At 42.7% G+C, this 17,581-nt stretch overlaps 1 protein-coding gene across 2 annotated transcripts in view; it reads left to right on the top strand.

The window, feature by feature from the left end:
* The window catches only part of LRRTM4 (leucine rich repeat transmembrane neuronal 4), a 699,210-nt gene that overhangs the window by 668,476 nt on the left and 13,153 nt on the right, over window positions 1–17,581 (top strand). The window lies entirely within an intron of this gene.

Below are 17,581 nucleotides of genomic sequence, written 5' to 3'. Positions count from 1 at the left end.
GTTCTGTTATTCTAACTGCCCTGAAGAATTGTTTCTCCCCCATGGGTGGTCCTTGCTCCCTTCTAGCAAAGGGAGAGAAGTAAATAGTCCTGTCCGGGCTATATGGCCATGGTCTAGAGGCATTCTCTCCTGACATTTCGCCTGCATCTATGGCAAGCATCCTCAGAGGTTGTGAGGTCTGTTGGAACTAGGAAAAAGAGTTTATATATCTGTGGAATGACCAGGGTGGGGCAAAGTACTCTTGCCTGCTGGAGTTATGTGTGAATGTTTCAACTGACCACCTTGATTAGCATATAATGGCCTGACAGTGCCTGGAGCAACCTTTTGTTGAGGGGTGATTAGATGCCCTTGTTTGTTTCCTCTCTGTTGTTGTGCTGTTGTAATTTTAGAATTTTTTTAATACTGGTAGCCAGATTTTGTTCATTTTCATGATTTCCTCCTTTCTGTTGAAATTGTCCACATGCTTGTGGATTTCAATGGCTTCTCTGTGTAGTCTGACATGGTGGTTGTGAGAGTGGTCCAGCATTTCTGTCTTCTCAAATAAAATGCTGTGTCCAGGTTGGTTCATCGGGTGCTCTGCTATGGCTGGCTTCTCTGGCTGAAGTAGTCTGCAGTGCCTTTCATGTTCCTTGGTTCGTGTGTTGGTCAATGCTGCTGTGTTTAGTGGTCCCTCTGTAGACTTATCCACAGCTGCATGGTCCACGGTAGACTCCTGCAGCAGTGAGAGGATCCCTCTTGTCCTTTGCTGAACGTAGCATTTGTTGGATTTTCTTGGTAGGTCTGGAGATAGTTTGTATGTTGTGTTTCCTCATCAACTGCCCTCTGCAGTCAGTGGTTCCCTTGATGTCTGGCAGGAACACCTCTCCTCTGGGTGGGTCTTTGTCTTAACTCTCGTGGCTTCTTCTTGGTTGTCTTGCAGCTCTTCTGATGTCTGAGGTGGAGTCTCCATTGGCCTGGAGAGCCCAGTTGAGGTGGTTTAGTTCATCTTGGAGGAGGTGGGCTTCGCAGATTCTTTTTGCACGGTCTGCCAAGGCTTTAATGGTGCTTCTTTTTTGACTTGCGTGATGGTTGGAGTTTTTGTGTAGATATCTATCTGTGTGTGTGGGTTTTCTGTAGACGGTGTGACCCAATTGTTGATCTGGTTTGCAGATGACTAGGACATCTAGAAAAGGCAGTCTTCCTTCCTTTTCTTTTTCCATGGTGAACTGGATGTTTGGGTGGATGCTGTTGAGATGGTCCAGGAACCTGTTGAGTTCTTCTTCTCCATGGCTCCAAATGGTGAAGGTGTCATCCACATATCTGAACCATATTGTGGGCTTTTTGGTTGCTATTTCATGGGCTTGTTTTTCAAAGTGTTCCATGTAGAAATTAGCTATAACCCATAATTAAGTAATATGGCAAAAGAGAGATAAAAAATGCAAAGACTTGGAGGAGAGGAAAAATCAAGCAACAGTTGGTTGCCACCAGGAACCATGGTATTTCGCCCTTGATTGATTAATAGGTTTTGAATGGCCACTGCCTCGGTTTCATTACACACCAAGTCCATGCCCTTAAATTGGTTGACATTTCACACAGCAATTGATTGGCAACATTTAATAAAAGTTGCCCATAGTTCAACTCACACTTTGGTGTTGTGTCATTATTTCACTGGTTGGGGAGCAACTGACAGTCACAAAAGGCAGAATGTTGCTTGCATGATTTTTCCATTATTGTTGTGAGCAATTGAATAATAATAAACCTTTATTTATACCCCGCTACCATCTGCTGCAGGACTTGGTGCGGCTTACAAGAGGCCGAGCCCAAATACATCATAAAACAACAATGACAACAATACAACAATAAATAAACTCATAAACAAAGCAAAAACAATAACAACAATATCATGACGCATTAAAAACCTGAGGGAGGGCCAAATGTAATGGTTAACATTTTAAAAAATGCTGGGCATGTCCAAGTGATGTTAGATGTTTTAGGGGTAGGTGGGCGTGCAGACAATCCCAGATCTCTCGTAAAGTGCATTTGGGACACATTGCTTGGATTTCCTTATTCTGGGAAGGCACACTGGAACGTCCACATTTTCAAGCTCCTTCTGATATTGAGCTAGAATTTGGAGGCTCCTGCCCAGGAGAGAGGAGCCCTTAGAGTCCAAAACCCTTGGCAAGTGAAAGAGGAGAAAGGCCCAGAATTTTCCCTGATTTTTCCCAAATAAATCTCACCAAAGTTGAAGAAAAGCCATCAAGGTTTATTTAGCGATCCAGCTGAAAAGGATGCAGAGCTGCAATCATTTGCCAGCAGAGCATAAAGCAATACATTTGATACAGCCATATTTATAGTAAATTCAAAGTTGCAGAGTTCAAACTTCCTGCCCCGGCCTCCCTGCTGCCCCCCACTGTGATTGGACAATGGGCAAACAGCTGGGAGGTGGCGCTCCTGCCCCCAGCACCTCTGGACCAATCAGGAAGCTCCAGCAGTCCGTAGGATCCAGTGGGGAGGCTCCTACCGCCTAGCGGCAACAGCAAATCAGGAGAGAGGGAGGCGGGATGATAGAACACAAAGGGATCTATGAATGAAGTCTGAAAAAATGCCATGTGGCCTGCAAGACAAAGAGGGAGTCTCAAGAAGCCCGATCAATTGTGCTTTGATTGGAATGAATCAACATGTGTAAAGGACAGTCCAGATTTTACTAGCTAGCAGATATGGAGACAATGAAGGCGAAACTGGGGTGATCGTTTCTTGGTGGAGATAGCTGAGTTAATCAGAGCGAAGGCAAAAGGTTTTTCGAGGACTTTTTGTCCTTCAGATGGAAATATGATTAAGATCTTTGCCAAAGGGGCAAGCTGAGGGCTGGGCAAATCCTCTGAGGGCCATCAGCTGTCCAAACTATTGTTCATGCAAAGAGAAGCTGTGGATTAAAAAGTTCCTGGAATGTTTGGGGCTCTGTAGTTCCTTTGGTGGGGTTTCTCCATGTATATAGGGGAAATAAAGGTCAGGAAGGGGAGAGGCTTCTGCCACAAAGAAAGCAGGAAACATATTTCATATACCTAAAGTTCATGAAAGGCAAAATTTCATAAGGTTTGTCCATGCAGGGGGAAAGAGTGTCCATGGGGAATGGCTAAAACATGAAATTCATGAGGGAGTCCTGCAGACTTGTCCTTGGCCCTTGGGAAACTGTAAATTACTATCCCTTATTTTGGGGGGGGGGACATGCTCAGCTTCACTTCTAAAGACTGCTAGCGATGGGGCATGCCTGATGTCCTTGGGGAGGGAGTTCCAGAGTCGAGGGGCCACCACCGAGAAGGCCCTGTGCCTCGTCCCCACCAAACGCGCTTGCGACGCAGGTGGGATCGCGAGCAGGGCCTCTCCAGATGATCTGGAGAGGAGATGATGATCTGGAGAGGAGGCTAAGAGGAGATATGATAGCCATGTATAAATATGTGAGAGGAAGCCACAGGGAGGAGGGAGCAAGCTTGTTTTCTGCTTCCTTGGAGACTAGGACGCGGAACAATGGCTTCAAACTACAAGAGAGGAGATTCCATCTGAACATTAGGAAGAACTTCCTGACTGTGAGAGCTGTTCAGCAGTGGAATTCTCTGCCCCAGAGTGTGGTGGAGGCTCCTTCTTTGGAAGCCTTTAAGCAGAGGCTGGATGGCCATCTGTCAGGGGTGATTTGAATGCAATATTCCTGCTTCTTGGCAGGAGGTTGGACTGGATGGCCCATGAGGTCTCTTCCAACTCTTTGATTCTATGATTCTATGATTCTATGATCGAAGATGACCTGCACCTTGAATTGGGCCCGGAAAATGAACGGCAGCCAATGGAGCTCCTTAAACAGGAAAGCTTTCATTTGAAAGCTTTCATTTTTTTTATCTATTAGTATGACTGCTGTGAGAGTAGACATCGAAGGAGGAAACAATTTATTTTGATAAGATTAATTTTGTTAATTAATCGGTAATGGATGTGTGGGAGGACTGGCTACCTGGATACATCCATGCAGTGTATACATCCATATGATGGCACCAGGTTTTGCTAAACTGTCTAAACAGACTACAAATTCATCTTGTGTGCATCCTGCCCTTATCTGTATATATGGATATATTTGGTCATGAGCTCATTCTGATATTTTTAGCTTCATCGCATTTGATGCATTTTGTGCCTTTGAGACCACATGTGGAAGTGCATGTTGTGGTTTCACTGTCTCAACATACCCCTAGATTTGAGCACTGGCCAATTATCTCATCAAGTCAATAAAGCCATTCAATTATATTTTGGTTACTTAGGCAACAGCATTTGGGCTTTGATTAAAAACGATATTGCTTCCTTATGTTACTCTAAAAACATGTTAACGATAAGGAAGAAAAGAGATATAATTTCTCTAGTACATTAGGATGAGAGAAATAAGTATTATCTGACATTGTCATCTTTCCTTTAATTAACTTAAGTTGCAAACCCCACCGTTTTGATTGAAATAAATGCTTCCCTGTGGTTTGTAGTTTGAGATGCCATTGTTGTCTTTACAGACATGCCGTTTTGTATTTTCCATTCTCACGGTTAGACCTCTCTACCACTGATTCAGAACAGTTGCTTTTATTTAAAAAAAGCTTTATTCTGTTACATATAGACTCAACCTTCCTAATGCTTTTTATGTCTCTGTGTGTGTGTATGTCAGGAACAACTTGAGGAAATGCAAGTCGCTTCTGATGTAGGGGAATTGGCCTTCTGCAAGGATGTTGCCCAGGAAATGCACAGATGTTTTGATATTTTATCATCCTTGTGCGAGGCTTCTTTCATGTCCCCGCATGGGGAGCTGGAGCTGACAGAGGGAGCTCATCCATGCTCTCCCCGGATTCAAACCTCCAAAAAAAAAAAAGCCAATGGGATTTTGGCCTGCATCCATAAGAACATAGTGTCTAGATCTAGGGAAGTCATGCTCCCCATGCTCTATTCTGCCTTGGTTAGATCACACCTAAATATTATGTCCAATTCTGGGCACCACAATTCAAGAGAGATATTAACAAACTGGAATGTGTCCAGAGGAGGGCGACTAAAACAATCAAGGGTCTGGAGAACAAGCCCTATGAGGAGCGGCTTAAGGAGCTGGGCATGTTTAGCCTGAAGAAGAGAAGGATGAGAGGAGATATGATAGCCAAGCCATGTATAAATATGTGAGAGGAAGCCATGTATGACTACACAGAGAAGCCATTGAAATCCACAAGCATGTGGACAATTTCAACAGAAAGGAGGAAACCATGAAAATGAACAAAATTTGGCTACCAGTATTAAAAAAAACTCTAAAATTACAACAGCACAACAACAGAGAGGAAACAAACAAGGACATCTAATCACCTCTCAACAAAAGTTTGCTCCAGGCACTGTCAGGCCTTTATATGCTAATCAAGGTGGTCAGTTGAAACATTCACACCTAGGTCCAGCAGACAAGAGTCCTTTGTCCCACCCTGGTCATTCCACAGATATATAAACCCTTTTTTCTAGTTCCAACAGACTTCACTACCTCTGAGGATGCTTGCCATAGATGCAGGCGAAACGTCAAAAGAGAATGCTTCTAGAACATGGCCATATAGCCCGAAAAAACCTACAACAACCCAACGGGAAGAATATCGATCATGAATTGAATAGGATCTGTGTCCTTTGTCCCACCCTGGTCATTCCACAGATATATAAACCCTTTTTCCTAGTTCCAACAGACCTCACTACCTCTGAGGATGCTTGCCATAGATGCAGGCAAAACATCAGGAGATAATGCCTCTAGACCATGGCCATATAGCCCGAAAAACCCAACAACAAACCAGTGATTCCGGCCATGAAAGCCTTCGACAATACAAACTTATGAATCTTTGTAAATACTTGGTTAATGGTGGTCGTGCAATCTTTTGTTGAGAGGTGATTAGTAGGGCTGGGCAGTTTCGTTTTGTTAATTCGTAATTCGTTAATAATTTGTTAATTTTTTCAATTACAAAACGATAACGAACCATTCTGGAGCAATTTTTTAAAAAAATGAATTTTTAAATAGTTTTGTAAATGCTTCGTATTTCGTTATTGTGTTCGTTTCGTTATTGTTTTGAGGTCGTTTCGTTATTATTTCTGCATGTCTGGGGCAAGTTTTATGGTTGTTTTTTGTTTAATTAGTGAAAAAAAATTATAATATCACACCAACAGTCAACAACAGAGGGAGAGGGAAGCTTCAGAAGTTTTTGGAGGTTTTTTAGCGTATTTCGAGGTCGCGTCCGCCATTAACGAATCGATTTGTTATTGTTTCGGAAATCGATTCGTTAATGTTTTGTAATTTTTTTCACATTTACGAAATTTCGTAAATATCGAACTTTTCAAAAGGAAAATTTTGTAATTATTTTAAATAACGAAATGCAAAACCCCCCAAAAAACGAATCGATTTTAGAAACAAATTTTTCCGTTGTTACCCAGGCCTAGTGATTAGATGTCCTTGTTTGTTTCCTCTCTGTTGTTGTGCTGTTCTAATTTTAGAGTCCTTTGTCCCACCCTGCCCATTCCACAGGTATATAAACCCATTTTCCTACTTCCAACAGACCTCACTACCTCTGAGGATGCTTGCCATAGATACAGGCGAAACGTCAGGAGAGAATGCCTCTAGACCATGGCCATATAGCCCGAAAAAAACTACAACAACCCAGTGATTCTGGCCATGAAAGCCTTCGACAATACATTATTCTCGTTCATTCATACTTTGCCTTTTGAGTCTGCTACTGTAGACGTCTTTTCTCATTTTCTATGGGTATGTGTGTAGGGGATGGAGCTGGCCCCATTGTGCCTCATCTTCATATAAATGAGAACTCGGAATGAATGCATTGTCCATCTGTATTTTGATGGGAGAGAACAATTAACCTGCTTTCAAGCTGAACGTGCTCAATGTTCATCATAGCTGACAAGTATCCCTCCTTTAGTGGAGCGGCCAGGGAGAGCGATTCAATGGCGCGCACAGTGAGACAGCTCACAAAGTCAGCCTGAATTATTTCCCCTTGTCAAAATATGCAAAATGTTCATCAATTCACCACCATGCAGAGCTGACTTTGATTATTTGGGGTATTGAAATGCATGGTAATCCTTTGAAACAATTTGGCCGCTAATTGGAGCAGGCTATTATACGTAATGTAGAAGGATATGCAGAAATAGGCTGTGTCCCGCCACACTCGGCTTTGTACAGTGCTGGGATCATTAAGATAAATTGGCTCCCTCAGATTTGCTATTAGTCTTCATGAACTCATTGCTACACCTATTTACTTGCCTTGAGTGCTTAAATGCCTCTGGAAATGCAGGAGAAAAGTCAGGGCATTCTGCCTGTCTCTGCTGCTTTCAGCACATTCCTCACTGCTGGTTGTGCTTTCCAAAAATGCTGGGAGATTGCAACTCAGCAACTTTTGAAAAGCTCTAGGCCATTACTCTCACACAAACACATATTTGTATTTGCCATATTCGTATGGCACCAAGAGGGACTCCCTTATGCTGAAAACTAGCTAGAGGTCCAAAACATATTATGGTTGCAAATAAGCCAGGAAGTCTTAAGGGATGAAGCCTATGCACAGGAGGACATCTGTACACATCCTCTGCATTGACTTCCTTTGCTGGGACTAACTGAAAAATGGCCCCTTCCCTCCAAAAAACCCAGAGAGGGGCGGGACCAGGGATCCTAACTATAATTGACAGGTGGCTTGTAGGCCTGGGCGGTTTCGTTTCGTTAATTCGTAATTCGTTAATAATTCATTAATTTTTCCAATTACAACACGATAACGAACCATTCTGGAGCAATCATTAAAAAAACGAATTTTTAAACACGTTTTGTAAATGCTTCGTATTTTGTTATTGTATTCGTTTCGTTATTGTTCAGAGGTCGTTTTGTTATTATTTCCGCATGTCTGGGCCAGTTTTATGGTTTAATTAGTGAAAAAAAATTATAATATCACACCAACAGTCAAGAACAGAGGGAGAGGGAAGCTTCAGAAGTTTTTGGAGGTTTTTTAGCGTATTTCGCGGTCGCGTCCGCCATTAACGAATCGATTCGTTATTGTTTCGGAAATCGATTCGTTAATTTTTTTACCATTTACGAAATTTCGTAAATATCGAACTTTTTAAAAGGAAAATTTTGTAATTATTTTAAATATCAAAACAAAAAAACCCCCCAAATACAAATCGATTTTAGAAACAAATTTTTCCGTTGTTACCCAGGCCTAGTGGCTTGCCCTATGAATGCAGCCAAAGGAAGCCACCTATCTGCAAAGTCCCTGAAACTTAGGATTATGAACAAACACTCAGTGCAAAACACAAAATTGGAGCCCCTGGAACAGCCGTTCCAGAACAGAATGGATATCTCAAAGTTTTGTTTCAGATAGACATCTCATTCTTTTAATTATAGACCTCTCTAACCCAAAGTGTGGTGGAGGCTCCTTTTTTGGAGGCTTTTAAACCGAGGCTGGATGGCCATCTGTTGGGGGTGCTTTGAACGCAATTGTCCTGCTTCTTGGCAGAATGGGGTTGGACTGGATGGCTCATAAGGTCTTTTCCAACTCTATGATTCTATGGTTCCATGCTTAGGAGGAACTTCATAACTGATAGAACTGTTCAGCAGTGGAACTCTCTGCCCCGGAATGTAGTGGAGGCTCCTTCTTTGGAGGCCTTTAAACAGAGGCTGGATGGCCATCTGTCGGGAGTGCTTTGAATGTGATTTTCCTCCTTCTGGGCAGGGGGTTGGACTGGATGGCCCATGAGGTCTCTCCCAACTCTATGATTCCATGAATCAATAAGATGACCCCATCTTTAAAAAATGGCATTTTAAAAACAGCAGAGAGTTCCAACGACGAATACTCAAGATGTGCAGAGAACAATTTATCCACACATACACTTCTGCATATATATATTTAGGACCTTCCTGTGTTTTACTTCCAGGTTTCTTTCTTTCTCTTTTGGATAGGTAGAATAATGGAAGGCATCCTTTGGGAATGTGGATATATTTTTCTTGGAAATAGAGGAAGTGCAATGGATTTGCTGTTTTATATATCCACTAGGCATGGATAGAGTTGCTCAGATAACTCATCGCTCGTGATAATTTCGTTAAAATTACCTTTTCGAAGTGATACCAAAGCTTTTTAAAAAACCAGAAGTACGAAGCTTTTTCCGTCATTTTTGTTACGACTCAAGAAGTGAGTTGGAAATGATTCAGCTTTTCCCCATTTGTGGTCCCTGGCCTCGGCTCAAGCCAGAGAAGCCAGTTTTAAACCAAAGAAGGACAGAATTTGCTCTGCTTGCTTTTCCCCGCTCCTGGTCCCTGGCCTCAGCTCAAGCCAGAGAAGCCAGTTTTAAACCAGAAAAGGAAGTAATTTCCTGGCCTCACCTCAAGCCAGAGAAGTCAGTTTTAAACCAGAGAAGGAATTTCCTGGCCTCGGCTCAAGCCAGAGAAGCCAGTTTTAAACCAGAGAAGGACAGAATTTGCTCTGCTTGCTTTTCCCCGCTTCTGGTCCCTGGCCTCAGCTCAAGCCAGAGGAGCCAGTTTTAAACCAGAAAAGGAAGGAATTTCCTGGTCTCACCTCAAGCCAGAGAAGTCAGTTTTAAACCAGGGAAGGAAGGAATTTCCTGGCCTCGGCTCAAGCCAGCGAAGCCAGTTTTAAAGCCAGAGAAACCGGTTTTAAACCAGAGAAGGAAGGAATTTCCTAGCCTCGGCTCAAGCCAGTGAAGCCAGTTTTAAAGCCAGAGAAGCTGGTTTAAAACTAGTGAAGGAAGGAGTTTCATCTGTTTGCTTTTCCCCGCTTCTGGTCCCTGGCCTCGGTTCAAGCCAGCAAAGCCAGTTTTAAACCAGAGAAGGAAGGAATTTCCTGGTCTCGGCTCAAGCCAGTGAAGCCAGTTTTAAAGCCAGAGAAGCCGGTTTTAAACTAGAGAAGGAAGGAGTTTCATCTGTTTGCTTTTCCCCGCTTCTGGTCCCTGGCCTCGGTTCAAGCCAGAGAAGCCAGTTTTAAAGCCAGAGAAGCCAGTTTTAAACCAGAGAAGGAAGGAATTTCCTGGCCTCTGCTCAAGCCAGCGAAGCCAGTTTTAAAGCCAGAGAAGCTGGTTTTAAACCAGAGAAGGAAGGAATTTCATCTGTTTGCTTTTCCCTGCTTCTGGTCCCTGGCCTTGGCTCAAGCCAGAGAAGCCAATTTTAAACCAGAGAAGGAAGGAATTTCCTCTGCTTGCTTTTCCCCACTTCTGGAGTAAAACAACTACTTTCAAAATAAAGACCACCTAATGAAACAGGAAATAACACTTTCAAATCATTAACAAAAGGATGCGGAAGTCTTGGAAGTTTCAAAAAGTTTTTTTTTTTCTGTGAAAATTGGAATTGAATTTAGAATCGAACCACCAGTGCCCCCTTTATCCGAAATGAGTTTTGAACAATTTTTTTGTGTATCAACCAAGCCTAATATCCACCAAACATTTGAACTCATTTGTTCCTTCTTCACAAAGATGAACAAAGCTCCTAAAATTCAACACAAAACATCGTAAAATTAAAAGAAGTACAGTTCAACTATATTAAATAGTAGCCCAGGTTATTTGGGAAATGCATTGTTTGTCTGTGCTGCAAGTTTAGTCTGGATCCAATGTCAGCTGGGTTCAGTGGGTGCGAGTGAACTACAACTCCCATATGCAACTCCCTCATCCATGGTCCATCCTCCCCCAAACTGGGGCAAGATGTACAGTGGGTCATAGGGGCTCTGTGCACCAAGAGAGAATGCTTCTGGAACAGGGACGTACAACCCAGAAAACTCACAGCAACCCAATTCACATTGTCTTTATCTAGCTACAACATTTTGACTTGGCCTCTTGGGTCCATATTGGACAGGTTATACATAGAATTTTTTAGGATTTGTCAGCAGGTGTTTTTCTAATTGAAGCAGGAAGACTTAGAAACTTGGGATGGAAAAGAGAGACTATGGGTTAAGGATGTTAGTTCACAGCTGGAAAACGAACACTCAGCCAGAGGGCAGGAAGATCATGTTGCTATTTTTGAGTTTAGCCTATCCACATGGGCCTAGACCTTTCCCAAATTTGGATGTGCCCCATAGTTAATGAATAAACCTAATGACACATCACCTTCTGCATCTCTGGGTAAACAGACAGAAAGAAAAGGAAACCTCCTTGAAGCAGAAGACTTTGATCTCGATTTCCATTTCTCTCGCTAAGAGAGGAAGTTTGAAGAATATTAAAGTAGTTTGGGACTGCTCAGATCATGGCTGACTGACTCTAGTGTTCGGTCAAGCATGCTGTCTCTTGTTGACGTGAGCTGCAGACATTTCCCCCTGCAAGAGTTCTTTGTGCTTTCCACATGCAATACACCAGGCAAATTTGCTTCCTCCTGTAGGGTATTTTCTGCCTAGTCCTATTCACGCTAAGTTAAAATTCATTACAGCAAGCTAACCATCATAAAGGTATATGGGAAGCATTTGGCATGCCAAACCACGAAGAAGCATTTGTTCAAAAATAATAATCCTTGCTGCTTTAATCCTCAAATGCAGCATTGAGGACCAGGTTGTGGTACAGCTGCTTGGGAGTCAGCTGCATTAAAATCACTACTGAATGAGAGATCGTGAGTTCGACGCCAGCCCGGTCGGAGTGAGCTTCCAGCCATTTGTCTAGCTTGCTGTCGACCTTTGCAGCCCGAAAGATAGTTGTATCTGTCAAGTAGGAAATTAAGATACCACTTATGTTTGTTGTTGTTCATTCGTTCAGTCGTCTCCGACTCTTCGTGACCTCATGGACCAGCCCACGCCAGAGCTCCCTGTCGGCCGTTACCACCCCCAGCTCCCTCAAGGTCAGTCCAGTCACTTCAAGGATGCCATCCATCCATCTTGCCCTTGGTCGGCCCCACTTCCTTTTCCCTTCCACTTTCCCCAGCATAATTGTCTTCTCTAGGCTTTGCTGTCTCCTCATGATGTGGCCAAAGTACTTCAACTTTGCCTCTAGTATCCTTCCCTCCAGTGAGCAGTCGGGCTTTATTTCCTGGAGGATGGACTGGTTGGATCTTCTCGCAGCCCAAGGCACTCTCAGAACTTTCCTCCAACACCACAGCTCAAAAGCATCGATCTTCCTTCACTCAGCCTTCCCTAAGGTCCAGCTCTCACATCCGTAGGTTACTGCAGGGAATACCATGGCTTTGACCAGGCGGATCTTTGTTGCCAGTCTGATGTCTCTACTCTTTACTATTTTATCGAGACTGGACATTGCTCTCCTCCCAAGAAGTAAGCGTCTTCTGATTTCCTAGCCACAGTCTGCATCTGCAGTCATCTTTGCACCTAGAAATACAAAGTCTGTCACGGCCTCCACAGTTTCTCCCTCTATTTCCCAGTTGTCAGTCATTCTTGTTGCCATAATCTTGGTTTTTTTGACGTTTAGCTGCAACCCGGCTTTTGCGCTTTCTTCTTTCACCTTGATTAAAAGGCTCCTCAGCTCCTCCTCGCTTTCGGCCATCAGAGTGGTGTCATCTGCATATCTGAGGTTGTTAATGTTTCTTCCAGCAATTTTCACCCCAGCTTTGCATTCATCCAGCCCCGCACATCGCATGATGTGTTCTGCATACAAGTTAAAAAGGTTGGGTGAGAGCATGCAGCCTTGCCGTACGCCTTTCCCAATCTTGAACCAGTCTGTTGTTCTGTGGTCAGTTCTTACTGTTGCGACTTGGTCCTTGTACAGATTCCTCAGGAGAGAGACAAGGTGGTTTGGGATGCCCATCCCACTAAGAACTTGCCACAATTTATTATGATCCACACAGTCAAAGGCTTTGGAATAGTCAATGAAGCAGAAGTAGATGTTTTTCTGAAACTCCCTGCCTTTCTCCATTATCCAGCGGATATTGGCAATTTGGTCTCTCTTATGTGGAGGAGGCTAATTTAATGTGCCTCTCTGCCTATGAACCAGATAGGAGTTTAAGATCGTCTGGGGAGGCCCTGCTCTCGGTCCCGCCTCCTTGGCGGGAACAAGAGACAGGGCCTTCTCAGTGGTGGCTCCTCGGCTATGGAACGCCCTCCCTAGGGATATCAGATTGGCACCTCCCTCCTAACATTTTGAAAAAAAAATTAAAGCCTGGCTCTTTGAGTCAGCATTTGTAAATGCAGGGGTAACAGACTAATCTAGATCTATGGAATGATTGGACGATGCGACAGGAAAATGATTTTAGTAATGAGATGCTGTGGACTTGTGTTTTACGGCTTTTATTGTTTCTACTGCTTTTGTATGGTCTATATTATATGTTAATGTTTTAAATTATATTTTATGTTGTTGGTGGCATTGATTGCTGATTGTAAACTGCCTCAGTCACCTTCGGGCTGAGAGAGGCGGTATATAAATATGGTAAATAAATAAATTAACTAATTTACGATGCCATAAAAAACTCTCCAGCAGTGTGCAAAAGAATGAGGAAGTACTCCAGTGTCACAAGTGGATGGTGAAGCAACAGCTCCCCCAGTGGCCGGAATTCAAAAAGCATGTCCTCATGAAGATGGAAAGTTAAATAGCCTCTGTGTCTCTGTCTATATATGTTGTGTGTCTATGGCATTGAATGTTTGCCATGTCTGTGTGCATTGTCATCCGCCTTGAGTCCCATGCGGGGCAAGAAGGGCGAAATATAAATACTGTAAATAAATAAATAAGTAAACATAACTATCGATTGCTTCACCAATCTAAGTAGAGAAGGTCTATTATTAGGTTCTTGTGGGTTTTTTCGGGCTATAGAGCCATGTTCTAGAGGCATTTCTCCTGACGTTTCGCCTGCATCTATGGCAAGCATCCTCACAACCTCTGAGGATGCTTGCCATAGATGCAGGCGAAACGTCAGGAGAAATGCCTCTAGAACATGGCTCTATAGCCCGAAAAAACCCACAAGAACCTAGTGATTCCAGCCATGAAAGCCTTCGACAATACAAGGTCTATTATTGATCATTACTTATTCTATACTAGGTTTAGGGAATGTGTTCTGTCGCCGCTGGATCTGAAATGAAGCGCCTTTAAGAGAGGATGTGTGGCTTAAATCCAGCGGGAAGCCAGGGGCCCCGAAAAGGAGCCTTTAGGAAATTTTCCCTCATTAAACAGTCTTTAGGAGGCTTGAGCTTAAATATAACAGACTTTTATTGATGAACAAACAGGAATTGTAAAGTTTGCTTGGTAAATAAACCAGTTCTCTCAAACTTGTCCACAGGGAACAGGCACTATCTTCAATAACTTTGTTCAAAGGAAAATTCCCCTCTTTTAGCTCCTCCCAGGCTACTGTGAAACTAAACCTGACTTATTTGAACTGCATCTCAGAACCGAGCAGACGTACCAGCAGGCCTGTAGTCACTTAGCTAGAGATTTTGATGATTAGAGCTGCTATTCCCTCCGAAATTCCTCAGGGCTGTAAGGCTGTTCCCCCGGAACAGCCTTTGGGAATCTTTAAAGGCTCTTAAGACTGTTCTCCCCTGGGAAGTCTTAAGGGACGAAGCCTTTGTACAGGAGGACATTTGTACACATCCTCTGCATTGACTTCCTTTGCTGAGACTAACTGAAAAATGGCCCCTTCCCTCCAAAAAACCCAGAGAGGGGCGGGACCAGGGATCCTAACTATTATTGACAGGTGGCTTGTCCTATGAATGCAGCCAAAGGAAGCCACCTATCTGCAAAGTCCCTAAAACTTAGGACTATGAACAAACACTCAGTGCAAAACACAAAATTGGAGCCCCTGGAACAGCCGTTCCAGAACAGAATGGATATCTCAAAGTTTTGTTTCAGATAGACATCTCATTGTTTTAATTATAGACCTCTCTACCCCAAAGTGTGGTGGAGGCTCCTTCTTTGAAGGCTTTTAAACAGAGGCTGGATGGCCATCTGTTGGGGGTGCTTTGAATGTAATTGTCCTGCTTCTTGGCAGAGGGTTGGACTGGATGGCTCACGAGGTCTTTTCCAACTCTATGATTCTATGCTTAGGAGGAACTTCCTAACTGAGAGAGCTGGTCAGCAGTGGAACTCTCTGCCCTGGAGTGTGGTGGAGTCTAGATGGCCATTTGTCGGGGGTGCTTTGAATGTGATTTTCCTGCTTCTGGGCTGGATGGCCTATGAGGTCTCTCCCAACTCTATGATTCTATGAGTCAATAGGATGACCCCATCTTTAAAATAATAATAATAATAATAATAATAATAATAATAATAAATACTTTATTTGTACCCCGCTACCATCTCCCGAGGGACTCAGTGCGGCTTACATGAGGCCGAGCCCACAACACAACAATAACAATAACAGCAATAATACAAAACAATGTATTTAAAATGGCATTTTAAAAACAGCAGAGAGTTCCAACGATGAATGCTCAAGATGTCCAGAGAACAATTTACCCACATATACACTTCTGCATCAAAAGATGTTCACTTATACTGTAAATTTATATTATAACCCTAGTCATGGCATATATCACATATATCTGTTATCAAATGGCTGCAACAATTTGTGTTAAGCTGGAGATCATATCACACATAAATAAGAAAAATAGACAAAAGATGGATGAGAAATGCTGGTACAGACATCGTAATATATGTGGTTTTCCAAAGCATAGAATGCTCCACATATCCTTCTTGTTATCTGTGTAGCTCATTCCTACATGTGCTTATTTTGAAATAATAGCGACAGACTTTAATGGGACACATTCCAAAAATATACTGCATAGAATGCAACATTAATGCCTTCTCCCTTCATCTGTTGTTCTTTGTTCTACCCATGCATCATGTCTAACGTGCTTGCATATGGCATATTGTTCAAAGAGCACAAGTGCCATTTCCTTCCATAGGACATCGTTTTAGTGCTATTATTTCCGATTAGATTATACGGTAATTGAAAATCAGGACCTCTGTTCAAACAATGGAACCTGCCTGCAGCCTGCTCTCTTCACCCTGAAGGTATTTCAAGTGATTCTGCATAAATCTTACACAACCTACTGAAACAAGGACAATGTGACACAAAAAACAGAGTGGAAAATTCAATTGAAGATGTCAAAATCTGTGGCAGGGATACAGAAAATGTGTCAAACACTGTCATCAGGGAGACTTCAAATATTGTTCCAAAATGTTGGTTGTGGCATATTAAACCTACTGTGGGAAACACAAGATGGCATTGAGTTGGCCATAAATAATAGACTTGAAAAGATTAATTTAATAGGGACAAGCTGTACCCACCACGCGTTGCTTGGCCAACCTTCCCTCCCTCTTTCTCTCCTTCCTTCCTTCTTTCCTTCCTTCCTTCCTTCCTTCCTTCCTTCCTTCCTTCCTTCCTGGGAATTTCTCAAGAGTGAAATACTCAAGGTGCAATTGCAAACTGTGCCAACAAAGAGAAAAAATAGGACAAGTGCAAAGAAGCCAGAATGGATGTCCAAAGAACTTCTAACTCTGCTAAAACACAAAAGAGACATGAACAAGAAATGGAAAAAGGGAGAAATCACCAAAGAAGAATCCAAACAAATAGGGAACTCTCTGCCCCGGAGTGTGGTGGAGGCTCCTTCTTTGGAAGCTTTTAAACAGAGGCTGGATGGCCATCTGTCAGGGGTGATTTGAATGCAATACTCCTGCTTCTTGGCAGAATGGGGTTGGACTGGATGGCCCATGAGGTCTCTTCCAACTCTAGGATTCTATGATTCTATGATTCCTTTCTTCCCTTTTTTCTTTCCTTGTCTCCTTCCTTCCTTCTCTTCCATTTCCCTTCCTTTCCCTCTTTTTCTTTCCCTTCCTCTTTCTCCCCTTTCTTCCTTTTCTATGAGGCATGGATAGAGTTGCTCAGATAACTCGTAGCTTGTAATAATTTCGTTTAAATTACCTTTTTGAAAGAATATTGAAGCTTTTTTAAAAACCGGAAGTCCCTTTGCCTTTCCGAAGCTTTTTCCACCATTTTTGTTACGACTCAGAAAATGAGTCAGAGCTTGAAGACCTGGCTATTCCGATGTGCCTTTCCAGAATAGGAAAACTCCAGCAATATGTCCCAGAAGCACTTTATCAGAGTTTTAAGATTGTCTGCACACTGCACTTACCCTAAAATCCGACATACCACCTGTCACACCCAGCACTTTTTAATCTGTACCCATTACATTTGGCCCAGCCCTAGTTTTATTGTATTATGGTGTATTGTTTTTGTTGTTTCTGTTATTGCTTTAATGTTTTGATTTGCTTTAAGTTGTGTATTTGTTATGCTATTGTTGTATTGAGGCCTTGGCCTATGTAAGCCACATCGAGTCCTTCGGGAAATGTTAGTGGGGTACAAATAAAGATAATAATAATAATAATAATAATAATAATAATAATAATAATAATAATAACTCTCTGCCCCGGAGTGTGGTGGAGTCTCCTTCTTTGGAGGCTTTTAAACAGAGCCTGGATGGCCATCTGTTGGGGTGCTTTGAATGTGGTTTTCCTGCTTCTTGGCAGAGGGAAAATATCTCAATGGACATTTTTTTAAAATAGTGAGTGGTGGAATTTTTATTATTTTTTTGTCGTGTCAGGAGTGACTTGAGAAACTGCAAGTCACTTCTGGTGTGAGAGAATTGGCCGTCTGCAAGGACGT

The sequence above is a fragment of the Anolis sagrei genome, chromosome 7 (genome assembly GCF_037176765.1).
Source record: "Anolis sagrei isolate rAnoSag1 chromosome 7, rAnoSag1.mat, whole genome shotgun sequence".
Lineage (NCBI taxonomy): Eukaryota > Metazoa > Chordata > Lepidosauria > Squamata > Dactyloidae > Anolis > Anolis sagrei.
This window is presented reverse-complemented; position numbering and strand designations above follow the sequence as displayed.